Raw genomic sequence first — 11,100 nt, 5'->3', positions numbered from 1 at the left:
TTTCTTTCTTTCTTTCTTTCTTTCTTTCTTTCTTTCTTTCTCTCTCTCTCTCTCTTTCCTTCCTTCCTTCCTTCCTTCCTTCCTTCCTTCCTTCCTTCTTTCCTTCTTTCCTTCTTTCCTTCTTTCCTTCTTTCCTTCTTTCCTTCCTTCTTTCCTGGTCTTTCAAGACCAGTCTGGTCTCGAACTCCTGGCTTCATGATCCACAGGCCTCCCAAAGTGCTGGGATTACAGGTGTGAGCCATCACCCCAGGCCTAGGGATTTTTAAAAAACGAAATCTCACTCAATATTCAGGATTATTTATATTTTTACAATAATAAAATTTATTTTATTTTAGAAAATAAAATTTATCCTTCCTTCCTTCCTTCCTTCCTTCCTTCCTTCTTTCCTTCTTTCCTTCTTTCCTTCCTTCGTTTGGTTTTAGTAAAGTGGGAAGATTAGGGGATTGAGAAAGAGCCTAGGAAATTCATTTGGTTTCTACTGTGTTAGCTACGGATTTACATTTCACAGGTAGAATCTCACAAATCTGTGTCAGAGGCATTATTCACTCCAGTTTACAAATCAAGATTCTGAGACTAAAAATCATTAAGTAACTTGCAATAAGTAAAGCCACTTACTGCAAAACTAGGATGTAAACTGCAAAGTTACTTCCCCCAACACTTTTCCTTCCAGTTTTTTTAAAGTCAAAAGAGAGTATAGCCATGTCCCCCTGCAAATCGTATATGTATGCATGTATTTGAGGAAGTTGTTCTGGCAGTGTTGTTTCTTTGAAATTTCTTCTTGTATCTTTAAAACCCACTTGAATTTTTATTCACCCCCTATATGATGATTACAATGCAAAAATTGGCTTTAATTTGCCATTAGGAAAAAATAATCTATTTCTGCCTTAAGGGATGCAATTGCATTGAGTTTATCAATTTCAGAAAATCGTGTTGACTAAAGAGAACTGACTCAATGTATAAGGCTCAGCATCTAGGAAATTGCTCTGTTCTGGCTTGTAATCACTGAATTTCATAGATCTGGGAATACAAATGGTAACAGCTCCCTTTCTCCATGCTTCTGGGTCTCTGACAAGTCTTGCTGAAAAGACTTTTTCAGAATGTTTTGAATTGAAATGCTGCCTGAATTGAAAAGGCCTCCACATCCACTGACCAGTCTCACTTAATTCAACTGATGCTGACCTTTTTTATCCCCCGCTAATGGTATAATTCTCATCTCATGAATCAAGAATCTCAAGGACAAGGCAGGTGGATCACTTGAAGACAGGAGTTTGAGACCAGTCTGGCCAACATGGCGAAACCCCATCTCTACTGAAAATACAAAAATTAGCAGAGCATGATGGCGCATGCCTGTAATCCCAGCTACTGGGGAGACTGAGGCAGGAGAATCACTTGAATACAGGAGGTGGAGATTGTAGTGAGCCAAGATTGCACCACTGCATTCTGGCTGAGGAAATAGAGTGAGACTCTATCTCAAAATAATAACAATAATAATAATCATCATCATCATCTCAAGTGACTCATAGTCCCTATTAGTAACTCTCTTCATCCAGTTGAAATTTTATTTTATTTTATTTTTTGGTGGTGATTCTGTGTCTATTTCAAACACTCACTTGGCAGCACTTTGTATTCTTGCAATTATTTATTCAACTCTTGTAAGTATCTGTTTAGTTTACATATTTTCTGCTGGTATAAGCTCTAAGGTAGAAACTTAGTCTATCTTTCTAACTAACTCATCTTCCACACCTAGCATTTTGCCTGGTACTATAAAAATATTGGGCATTTAGTATTTGTTGAATGATTGCAGCATAGGACTTTCACAGATAATTTACTCCTAAAATATGCTTTTGACATGTCAAGCTTCACTGACCTTGAAGAAAGCCTGAAGTAATTTTTAGTTTAATTGATTTTGCCTTTTTATTGTATTGTTCTATTCGTGATTTCTTTTCAGTTGCAAAACATTCCGAAAAAGTTTTGAGAGATTTGTTTGAAATGTTGCTATAAGAATGGTTGTCCAGGGATTTTTTTTTTTTCTTTTTTCTTTTTTTTTATTTTTAGGGCAGAGTCTGTTGTCCAGGCTGGAGTGCAGTACTACTTGGCTCACTGCAACCTCCACCTCCTGGGTTCAAGCAATTTTCCTGCCTAAGTCTCCCGAGTAGCTGGGACTACAGGCATGCACCACCATGCCCATCTAATTTTTGTATTTTTTAGTAGAGATACGAGGTTTCACCATATTGACCAGGCTGGTCTCAAACTCCTGACTTCGTGATCCACAGGCCTCCCAAAGTGCTGGGATTACAGGTGTGAGCCACCGCCCCAGGCCTAGGGATTTTTTTAAAAAACAAAATCTCACTCAATATTCAGGATTACTTATATTTTTACAATAATAAAATTTAAAATATAAATAAGCATCAAAATTCACCAACATGTTTAGTATTGATAGTTTATGTTACCACCAGTTCACAAGTTTAGGTTAAGAAAATATCATTTGGTTGTTTCTTCTGTCAAGATCATTTCAGGGACATCTGAAGAGTAACTGACTCCATAATATTAGATTTCTATGCATTTCCATTGTCTTGTATGTTGTTACTGGTTTCAAGTCTATTTTCAAATTACTGGTTTTTAAATCCCACTCAATATTGCCAGTTGAACATGTAACTTAAAACTTATTTCCCTTCATAAGGTATATGAAAGATGACAAATTTGCTTACCTATCTACTGTTATTGAAATTTCCGGCTGGGCACGGTGGCTCATGCCTGTAGTCCCAGCACTTTGGGAGGCTGAGGCGGGTGGATCATGAGGTCAGGAGATTGAGACCATCCTGGCTAACACAGTGAAACCCCGTCTCTTACTAAAAATACAAAAAAATTAGCCAGGAGTGGTGGCGGGCACCTGTGGTCTCAGCTACTCAGGAGGCAGGAGAATGGCGTGAACCTGGGAGGCGGAGGTTGCAGTGAGCCGAGATCGCGCCACTGCACTCCAGCCTGGGCGACAGAGCAAGACTCCATCTCAAAAAAAAAAAAAAAAAAAAATTCATGTAATTTTTGGGGAGTTCACGATATTGGGAATTAGATTAGTCTCAAACTTGCCCTGAGCATATCTAGTATTGAGATATATGCAACTACTATATTTCATTCATCGTATTATTTTATGTGTATTCTTTATCAATCACCTGTCAAATTAGGTAATTTTATTACACACACAGGTATCTATATCATTTTTAGTGACACAGGACAATTATATATCATTTCATATTATCCTCACACTGTCAGAGAAGATATTTGTTGTTCCTTAAAAAATAAAACAAAGAATAGAAAGCAACTGAGAATATTGAGATTCAGTCTTGCCGAAGGTCACATATGCTCACAGGAGCTGGAACCAGTCACGGATCTGCTCTTCGTCTGGTGCTGTCTACTCTGATTTTCAAAATAGTGGCTCCTGTTCACTCTCTCCTATTTTAATTTCAGAGTTCTGGCAGAATGGAAGGAATGTAAAGAAAATGGTTCACTGCTTACTCTGGTATACACTTTATCTTGTAAGAATTTATGGTAGGTTGTGTTGGGGAACAGTGCCTGCATGGCAATTCTTGAAGCATCTCTGCTGCTGTATATCATCCCGTTTTGTTATTTGCCACATTGTAAATCAGCTTTGCAAATAGCCACTCATACAGGGATGTAACACTTTAGGCTGGATAGTACAGTACTTTCCAATCTTATAGATATTTTAGGAAGCTGTATCTGCTGAATATGCCACATTATCACTGTCATCTCAAAACCATAATTAATATTAACCGACAAATGATGATCAAGGTAATAGTCTCAAAACTCTTTGGCAAACAGACCATGCTATTGCAGCACAGCTTTGTTAGGCAGGATGTATATAGGTAATTAATACTTTTAGGATATCTAAATAGATATTCTGTGGGGTTGAGGTAGAAAACCTTTACCAAGAGAGTGGCAATTAAAAAAAAATGATGCAGTACAGCAAGATGCCGCTGAAAAATAATCTTTGCAGAAAGCAGAACAGGCATAAAGTACATATTTGGAGCTCCTTTCAAGAAAAGTTTTAAGCTGATCCAACTGAGTATAAAGTGGAGCTGCATGCTCAGGGTAAGGCTCTGCAGAAAGCATTGACCGGGTGTGTGTTTATGGTTTTCAAAGCCAGAACTAGCTACTGTGCCGGTGGCTTTTATAGCATCTGGTGGGTAGGAACCAGCATGAGTCATCCAGGGAGCACTGGACTAGCCGGGGCACCCCAGTACCCGCTAAAGAGCTGACCTAGCCTCTTGCCTGGGGCTGAGAAGCTGCATTCGGTCTAGATCAAGGTCCTAGGGAGGAACTAAGCAGATGGTTTGATCTGAAATACTTGAACTGGCACAACGTCAAGTAGGCCAGACAGGTAGGGCAGAGGCAGGCATAGCAAGAGCACCATGAACTGGTGACTTAGTAGTTGCATGGCCTCAGTTCTTTTTGGCTAAGGGCTGCTCTGTTGTTCTTTGCCTTTTCTGCTTCCCTGTGGGATAGAATTTGCAGGTCTAAGAGGTTCAAAAAGTTGAGAAAAGCCCTGTTACCTGGAAAAAATATCATATTCTTAGTTCACTAGGAAAAGTCTTCTGATTCTGAATTAGAACTTGTTATTGACCTTTGTCCTCACTGGTAAAATCATTCCCTGGTGTTAGAAAAAGTGAAATTTGTGCTAGGAAAAGAGGAGAATCTTAAAGCCAAGGATGCATCTGTCCTTAAGCAGTAAAATCCTAACCCGAGCGAATCCATGAAATCTGCAGCTCTCCTTACTTTGCCCTTGACTCTGTCAGCTTGTTTACTTAAAAAGGCAATGTGGGGCAGACTGATAAGATGGGTTCCCCAGAGTATATCCACCGCCTCTTCAACCTGGCTGCGGGTTGACAGTTTATATAACACTAACTCTGAATATGTGGAACTGACAGTTGTCAAATTAATATTTATACAGAATTTGCTCCGTTTGTGAAACCAGTCAGGCTCAAGTTTTAAACAATGGACATTGGTTTTACACTTTCTGATGCTTTAAATACCATCCTAGTATAACTGAACCTTACCTTGGCATAGAATTGTGGTAGGATAAGCGCTGGGCTACTTTTAGTGCACAGTCATTAAGTACCTCTCACGAGATAACTTTATTATTATCCCTCAAGGGAACTATGGGCTTTTAAAAGCTATTCTTCTTTTTCTCTTCTGTTGAGTTCCAGTCACAAATTCTCACAGAGAAGAGGCTTAACTAAAATTTCATTTTCCCCATAAGTTTTGTACAACTCTGTTAGAGCTTCAGCATTTGGAATAGGCCCCAAAATTGCCTTTAATCCATTCACTGACCAAAAGTTTCTCTTCTCTGCATTTACAAAATGAGCAATAAACTAATGATGTCATTTCTGCCAGAAACTGCATGAGCTGAAAATATACACGTTTAAAAAAACATTTTAGATACATCTGAGCAGTGTTGTCACCATTTGTAAACATCACGGAAGACAATTATTCTCATAACAGATCTCAATGATAGTGAAATGGTCAGAGCCAGCATACCTGAAAGTTATGAAGATGTTTGAGAAACAAGGTTTTAGTCAATGGCATCTACTGAAAGATTTCTGAGTGTGGAAGTATATACAACTAAGAGGAATTAAGAAAGGTAATGTAATAAAATGAGGAAGAGAATCCTTTCTCACTTCCCCACCAGACATTTTTATCATTTTATATGTTTTTCCCTTATGTAGCACTTGGTAAATTTAGAATTATATATATGTAAGTGAGTCTTTGAAGAATGCCTTATTTCCCCCAAATAAACTATGAGATCCACAAGGGCAAGATCATTACCCATTTTCCTCATCTTGAATCCCCCATATACTGTGTATGATGCATGGAGCCTGCAAAAGGTGAGTATTCAATTTATTTTTATGAAAGAATAAATGAATTAAAGAATGAATGAGTCTAGTAGATAGAGGCTTAGACAGTTGAGGAAATAAGTCCAAAGATGCCACAGAGAGTCAAAAGAGTTGACAGTGAATAATAGACTAAAGGTTTTATGCTCTGTGCCCTGATTTATAGCCTGTTGGGTACCAACGGCCCCGAGTGCCCAGGTATTGACCATGACCAGCAAGCATTGTGAGACCTGAAGGTGACTCTTTTCTCTGATTGTGTTGGTAGCAGCGAGCTGTTATCTTACTCTGGATTCTGATTACATACTATGTATACAGTAATTATGTAACAGGCCAGGTGAGCATTAAACAAAGGCTGTTTTCATTTCTTAAACTTCCTGTGCAATTCTTTAGCATAAGGATGATACACAATCTGGCAGAAAGTCAAGTGTTTTAAAAATATTTTCGGGATGGTCATTAAGATATCATTGTTGTAATTCCTTAAAATTTATGGTAACTTTTAATTGTATGTTCAATAGGAACAAATCCAAGCTGACCTATCAAACTGGTTGGTTGTGTAATTAATACACATAATAAAGACGTTAAAGGACCATCTTAGCTAATAATAGCAAGCTTATCTTCCTTAAGTGGGCTATTTTTTTCCAAACAATTTGCAACATAATTTATTTAGGCTAGTTTATGTTCACCAAATTTCTTTACGTACTGTCTACTAGAAGCAATTTATCTTTTCTTCATAGGCTTATAAATTTGAGTTTTAAAGCCAATTAAAGAAAGAAAACAGCCAAATTAACTCTGCTAATTTATTTAACTAGGAACTTTTACAGAATAAAAAATACATGGAATTTTATGTCTTACTTTGTCTTTAATGACTTTCCTTTTAGTACATTAGACTTCAATGCCCCATTATATAATTTTTAGAATTGAGTTAATAATTTAACTAATACATCCATATTTATCTTCTGTATATAATAGATATGTTATAAGCTATAAGCTCCTCTAAACAATATCAAATATGAAATGTTCAACACAAACCTGTATTAAAGAATTTGTTTTTACTTCTTATTTGGTAAAACATTAAAAAGTCTCAATAGTTTTAGAAAACATTTATTCAAATACCAGGCTAGCTGTTGAGGATATAGTGATGAAAATGTAATCTTAAGTTCACTGTGTATTGGGAATATAGATAAGGAATCCAAGGGTTTCATTACAGTGTGATGAGTAATATAACAGAGGAATTCACACAATATTTAAAGATGAGAGCAGAGAATAGAGGCATATTTTTTAACTTAGAAATTGACTTTGTTGTCAAAGAAGATTTTCTATAGGCAACTAAACTTAATGGGTTTCTTGAAGGAAAAGAAGGTATCAGCCAGGAGGAAACACGTGTGTGTGTGTGTGCGCGCGTGCGTGCACACACACACACGAGAGAGGGAGACAGAGAGAGAGGTAGTACTTTGGGTATTTCAAGTATGTGCAAAGCGTGTGCAAAGACATTATGGCATCAAATAGCAATGTCTCACTTTTAATTGTGTACTAAACCTAAAGGTTTAATAACCATTGATGGAAAGTTGGGGGAGGTAAACAGGAGACAGATCATGAAGACACCTGTAAAACATGCTAAACAAATGGCTCTTTATTCTAAGAATAATGTGGATCCACTAACAACTTTTACACAGAATAGCCTTTTTTTCTTTTAGACTACAGGCTGTCCTTCAATATATATAAAAATAATATGTCTTCCTTTAAAAATTTTTGAAGTACAAAATAATCATTTTTTAAGGCTAAAACAATTATAATCTTTGATAAGATTTTCTGAATTACTCTGTCATATGATTTAATTAAAGAAGTCTCCTTTCTTTCACCCTACCCCTTCCCCAACCCTTAGATGGGATTATTATATGATTTCCTTGCAGTCACTCAGTTGAGAATAACAGATTTAGGATCAGTGTGGAATGTGGATAAAGAAATCTCAGAATGAACTGGGGAGATCTGTTAGCAGGCTATCGGGTATTGCAGGTAAGAGTGATGTGTGCCTGTGCTGACATAGCAGTGGTAGGAACTGAGAGAATAGGATTGGTATGAGAGATACTATGGAGGTTACATCAGTGAGACTTGGTGGTAGATTGAATGGGGAATGGAAAGACAGAATGGTTGAAGTTGACTGCCCAGTTTCTGGCTCAGCCTATTGGGTGGATGGCGACACATATCACAGTATTTTGAAGGAGTATGGAAAAGAGGTAGAAAAGATGGTGAGTTCAGTTCAGTTCTATTGACTTAGAGATAAATAATGTGTAATAGGCATATGGAGATATGGGTTGGAGCTCAGAAGAGATATCTGCTAAGCAGTTATGAATTTGAAACTCATTACTGAACAGATAGTTCAAGTTACAGGTTTGGCCATGATGTTCCAGGACAGAGAGTTTACTGGAATCAGAAGAGTACAAATCAGGAAACTTTGGCGAAAACTCCCATATTTAAAAGGAGAAAGAGGAAGATAAAACCTGAAAAAAACTGACAAAGAGCAACCATTGACATAGGAATTAAACCAAGACAGCAAAATCTTGGAAGATGCTAGAAGAAATAATCATAATGTCAAAAGTGACGGAGAGGTCAAGTAAGATGAGGATCTACAAGTGTCCATTCAATTTGGAGTTACTTTTTTTTAACTCCGAAGACACAGGCACACACACTTGGCAGCCAGATTACCTCATTTGTAAAAATTCAGGTGGTATTTTAATAATTTTATCAAGCAAAATAATTTCTCTAGAAGAGATAAAACCAAGCCAAACCAAAAAATATTAATAGCATAAAAGCATTTCCTTTACTTATCTGTATAAATGTAATAAGACACTTTAGTCTTTTGGTTGAAGAGAAAGGAGAGGGAGAGGGAGCATTTTATTTATGGCATTAACATCCTTATTATTTAAGTCAATTATAGATTTTAGTAAATCCATATATTCAAAATGACAAAATGTGCCCCTCTTATCTATTTCTCTTTTTTTCATGGCAGTATTTGTATTTCTTTTTATAAATTTAAATAATAATTCTGAATGTCATTTTCTAGAATCGCATTAGCAATTCTAGATTCATAATATAAGATTATAATGTGAAATTTAATACCATATTAATGCTTTTGGAAGAAGGTAAGAGATAACATAGCTTAAAAAGTAAACAATTATAGCATCCTTTATGCAGAGGGGCTATAGGTTCGGGTAATTAGTAAATTTAAAAGCATCAAGGAAGATTTGTTCCCAGAGTGAGGTTTTTCTCTCTGATGCAGGTTTTCCAGTTTGATCCTTAAACATGGGAAGAAACATACATGAGGTTTGAATCTGGTGGCAAGACAGGAAAGAGAAGGGAAATACAGAGACTTACCAGTGTTATTTAACAGTGTTGTGAACAACAGGCCAACTTCTATTTCAAAGTAAAGTGATCACAAAAGCTCAAAATAGCCTTGGGCAGTACAGGAGAGCAGAGAAAGCACTGAACTGGATGCCAAGATGAAATCGATGAGAGAGAACCGTTGAAAAATTGTCAGCAAGAGTTACATTTTGGGCCTAGGCAAGAATGTGATGGTTCCAAAGGGCTACCCACTCTCTGAAACAGGATTGTATGAATTATATTTCCTAAATATATAGCACCTGCAGTGTGGATGGCTAGGAATGTTGGAGAAGTTAAATTGGTTGCTTATTTCATTGCACGTCAATGCAAACATTTTTCGATGAATAGAATATGTTTACAATTAACAAAAGAAAGTTCCAGAAAATGTAGCACTCCCTAAGCCAGAATCTTCTTGGTGAATAAGTAGATATGTTCTTATATCCTTGATCAGCAAAACCCAAAGGACAGAGACAGGACTGATGAAGATTTCTATTCTCTCAATAAGTTTAGCAGAACTGACTGGAGTCATCTGCCTTAGAACATCCACAGAGCAACGATGTCTGTATATTTCAGTAGATCTCGGATGTCCTCTAATTCAGATTGTGAGGGATGGAAGAACTTTTGTCTATTTAGAGTCAGAGGACACTCTAGACACTCTAGACAGTTATGTGTACAAAAACATTCCAGAAATCCCCCAGGGTGCCATGTCTAGAAATAGTAATTTCTTTGATTATTGATTTAAAAATGTCTCAGTCTGGAAACCAATTAGAATTTTTACCTAAATATTTCAATAATCTAGCATTGTGTGTCTGATTTAAGACACCTTTGAAAATCACTGCAAGGTTGGGTGTGATAGTTTACGCCTGGAATCCCAGCACTTTGGGAGACTGAGGCAGGTGGATCACTTGAGCCCAGGAGTTCCAGACCAGCCTGGGCAACATGGTGAGACCCTCATCTCTACAAAAAATACAAAACTTAGCTGGGTATGGTGGCGGGGCCTCTGATCCCACCTTCTCGGGAGGCTGAGACACTCAGGCATCTCCCAGGATCTCTTGAGCCTGGGATGTCAAGGCTTCAGTGAGCCATGTTTGCGCCCTTGCACACTCCAGCCTAGGTGACAGATGAGACACTGTAAAAAAAGGAAAAGAAGAAAATCACTATATATATCCACATGAGTATATGGACATGGACACAGACAAGATTTGGAAATTTGATTCTGGACATGACTCGGAAATATGAGATTAAACTCTGCTGTGGAAAATGTTCAAGTCCTGATATTGATGTCTATATCATAATTTCCATCTTGCTAAATGTGATAATTTTTTAAAGAACTATATACAAGTTGCTTGGAAAAGCAGTATACTTCTCTAGAAAGATGATTAACCAAATGCTAACCAGACATTATCGATGAGGAATAGGTGATTGTTCACATTTCTGTGATCTTTCAAAACATGGTAGGAATAGTTAACTATTCCATAAAATTTGTTTTCCATTTTATATATGTGAGGGTTGCTGGAAACAAATGAAACACGAAAGTACCAAATTCTCTCCTTGGAATGAATCAATTTTCCACCAGAGCCACTAAGGCAATTCCTTAGCTCCTGGTCGTCAAACCCTGCCTTCAGAGAGTGACATCTATCTTTCTGAAGTCCAACTCCTACCCCTCTTGTTCAAAAATATTCACTGACTGCATATTAATTAGCAAATAACCCTCCCTCCAGCTCTCCCTGACAAAAATCAGACTCATTTTCAGATTCTTTCCGAAATGTCATCTCCTTCCTGAAACCTTTTCTGAGTCTTTTCAACCAAATATACT

General features: G+C 37.2%; 1 pseudogene; it reads right to left on the bottom strand.

The window, feature by feature from the left end:
* Positions 1-3,612, bottom strand: part of LOC105555391 — a 63,728-nt pseudogene extending 60,116 nt beyond the window's left edge.
* Between the last annotated feature and the right edge of the window lie 7,488 nt (positions 3,613-11,100).

This window comes from Mandrillus leucophaeus, unplaced genomic scaffold (assembly GCF_000951045.1).
Source record: "Mandrillus leucophaeus isolate KB7577 unplaced genomic scaffold, Mleu.le_1.0 Scaffold682, whole genome shotgun sequence".
In the NCBI taxonomy this organism is placed as follows: Eukaryota; Metazoa; Chordata; class Mammalia; order Primates; family Cercopithecidae; genus Mandrillus; species Mandrillus leucophaeus.
Note: the sequence above shows the minus strand (reverse complement) of the source record. Positions and strands in the feature narration are given on the sequence as shown.